Source organism: Gossypium arboreum, chromosome 12 (assembly GCF_025698485.1).
Source record: "Gossypium arboreum isolate Shixiya-1 chromosome 12, ASM2569848v2, whole genome shotgun sequence".
NCBI classification, from domain to species: Eukaryota; Viridiplantae; Streptophyta; class Magnoliopsida; order Malvales; family Malvaceae; genus Gossypium; species Gossypium arboreum.
The window spans coordinates 92007375-92010196 of record NC_069081.1 but is presented as its reverse complement, the minus strand read 5'-3'; the positions used below and the strand labels follow the sequence as shown (position 1 = coordinate 92010196).

Genomic DNA, 2822 nt, shown 5'->3' with positions numbered 1-2822 from the left:
AGCCTCGATGTTGCTGGGCAAGCTACCTTGTGGTCTTTCTGAGATCAGCTTGGCAAGTTGACCTATTTGAGTCTTGAGACCTTAAATCGACGCTTGTTGATTTTTAAGCACTATTTTGATATTTTGAAAATGTTTTTCTAACACTGTGATGAATTTTGTTAACATCTCCTTAAGGTTCGGTTTCTTCTATTGTTGGTAAGGTGGTTGTTGAGAACCTGGAGGATGATATGGCTTTTGATTTTCTTGACCACCCCATGACAAATTGGGATGGTTCCTCCAATTTTCATTGTAAGTGTTACTATACGGATTATTTTGAGGTCTAGAGTTGTTACCCATATAGTTGACTTGTTCGTTCATAGTACTATGGTTGTAAGTTAGGCATTCTGGATCATTTATTCATCCATTTGTATCACACTGCATCACTAGATGTACCTGCGAGGAACCATACAAACCATCAATTTTCTTATTTAAAAGCTCTATCTAGTTTGATAGCATAGTGACCACGTCGAGGTTGAAAACACCTGCTGCTTTCGTCAGCTTTGTTCTCATGACTTGCCACTGATAGTTATTCAGTGACATCTCTTCAATGAATTCATAAGCCTCCTCAGGTGTTTTGTTATTTAAGGTCCCACTGGCCGCTTCATCGACCATTTGTCTAGTTGAGGGGTTTAAACCATTGTGGAAAGTTTGGACCTGTAGCCAAAGAGGTAACCCATGGTGAGGACACATTCTCAATAAGTCTTTGTATCTCTCCCATGTGTCATAAAGAGTTTCTAAATCCATCTACACAAAAGAAGAGATATCATTCCTCAGTTTAGCCGTTTTAGTCGGCAGAAAATATTTAAGTAAAAATTTTTCAGTCAATTGTTCCCAAGTAGTGATTGACCCTTATGGTAACGAGTTCAACCACTGTTTAGCCTTATTCCTTTATGAAAAGGGAAATAACTGAAGGCGAATGGCATCATCAGAAACGCCATTTATTTTGAAAGTATCGTAGAACTCTAAGAAATTGGCCAAATGAGTATTTGGGTCTTCATCCTGCAAACCATCAAACTGAACAAAGTGTTGAATCATTTGTATAGTGTTAGGTTTCAGTTCAAAATTATTTGCAACAATTGTAGGTCTAACAATACTCGATTAAGCCCCCGTTAAATTAGGCTTAGCATAGTCGTACATAGTACGAGGAGTAGGATTTTGATTCACTGGATTTGCAACAACCACAGGAGGGAGTGAATTATTTTAATTTTCAGCCATCTCTTCGGTTGTAGTATGGATATCCATGTATTGTAGACTTAGCCTTATTTCTCTTCGGTTTCTGCAAGCTATGCTCTCGATCTCACTGTAAAAAAGCAAAGGTTTTGACAGATTCCTCCTAGTCATAAACTAGAGACACCTTCTAGAAGCAATTAAAAAGAAAAATTTAGAAAAGAAAAATTAAACTAAAAACAAGAAGTAAATTGCAATAAAAGTAAAAATGGATAAAGTAATAAAAATCAAGCGTTCCTAATATCTTAGTCCCCGGTAACGGCGCCAAAAACTTGATGGTTATTAAACTAACTAAAAGTTCGACTTAAGGCAAGCGCACCTATCAAACAATAGTATAGTTATGATGAGACCGGAAATATCGTATCCACGAGGACTAAAAGTACTAGTAATTACTATCTTTTTATTATCTAGCCTAACAATTAAGAGAGTGTTTTATCTAAGACTAATTATCTAATTAACTAAGATTAAGATAGAGACTAAAGTTGGAAAATACTTTTGGAAAACAGATGGAGGAGACAATACCCCTGGAAGAATCCACCTAGACTTCACTTATCACTTCTGAATTAGACGATTTATTCACTTGACTTAACCCGTAGAAATCCCTGATTTATGTTAATATCTCTCTTGAGACTAAAAACAACTGACTCTTTGTTGATTAATTGAAATCTCTTTCTAATTAAAACCCCTATTATCGTATTAACTTGATCTATGGATTCCCTTATTAGATTTGACTCTAATCCGGCAGATTTATGCTGTCCTATCTCTAGGATTACGAGTTGCTTAATTATGAATGATCTACTCTTAAACAGGGACTTTTGCTCCATTGAATAAGCACGTCAAAACCTGAATTAATATCCTGGAATATTAAAGCAAGAATTAGAACTCACAATTAAGAATCAGAATAAGTATTTATCATATAATTCAAATAGTAACAAGAATCGTCTTAAGTTTCATCTTTCTTAGGTATTAAGAGAGTTTAGTTCATAATAATGGAAAACATCTCAAAATTGGGAAAACAACAAAACATAAAGACACCCAAAGAACTTCTAAGGAAATTGAATAGATATCTTCAGTCTTGAAGTAGATCCTGCTTCCGAGCTAATTCCAATGGCTATCCTTGAATATTTTCTGCCTTCTACTCTGCGGGTCCCCCTTTAATCCTCTTCTAGGTCGTTTATATAGACTTTTGAATGCTTCAAAACCCTAAAAATTAGCCTTTTTTGAGTAAAATTAGACTTGGACACAACAGGGACACGACCGTGTGGCACGCCCGTGTGAAGGTGCTCAGGCCGTGTACAATTTTGACTTGGTTTAATATCGACACAGCCATGACACACGGGCGTGCGGCCTGCCCGTGTGTCACACACGGGTATGTGGTTTACCTGTATGGAAATGCCTAGGCCGTGTGAAACACTAAATTAGGCCCATTTTGTCTATTTTTGGCCTGTTTCTTGCTCTTCTCGCCTTCCTATGCTCACCTAAGTATAAAACATGAAATTAAAGGATTAGGAGCATCAAATTCACTAAATCTTATGATAAATTGTCCAAAAATATGC

The 2822-nt window shown here is 36.4% G+C and overlaps 1 non-coding gene across 1 annotated transcript; it reads left to right on the top strand.

Moving 5' to 3' along the window:
- The first annotated feature begins 709 nt into the window (after nt 1-709).
- On the top strand, nt 710-816 carry LOC128285772 (small nucleolar RNA R71). The gene has a single exon (XR_008276322.1). It is a non-coding gene; the product is annotated as a small nucleolar RNA R71 (small nucleolar RNA).
- Nucleotides 817-2822: the final 2006 nt, after the last annotated feature.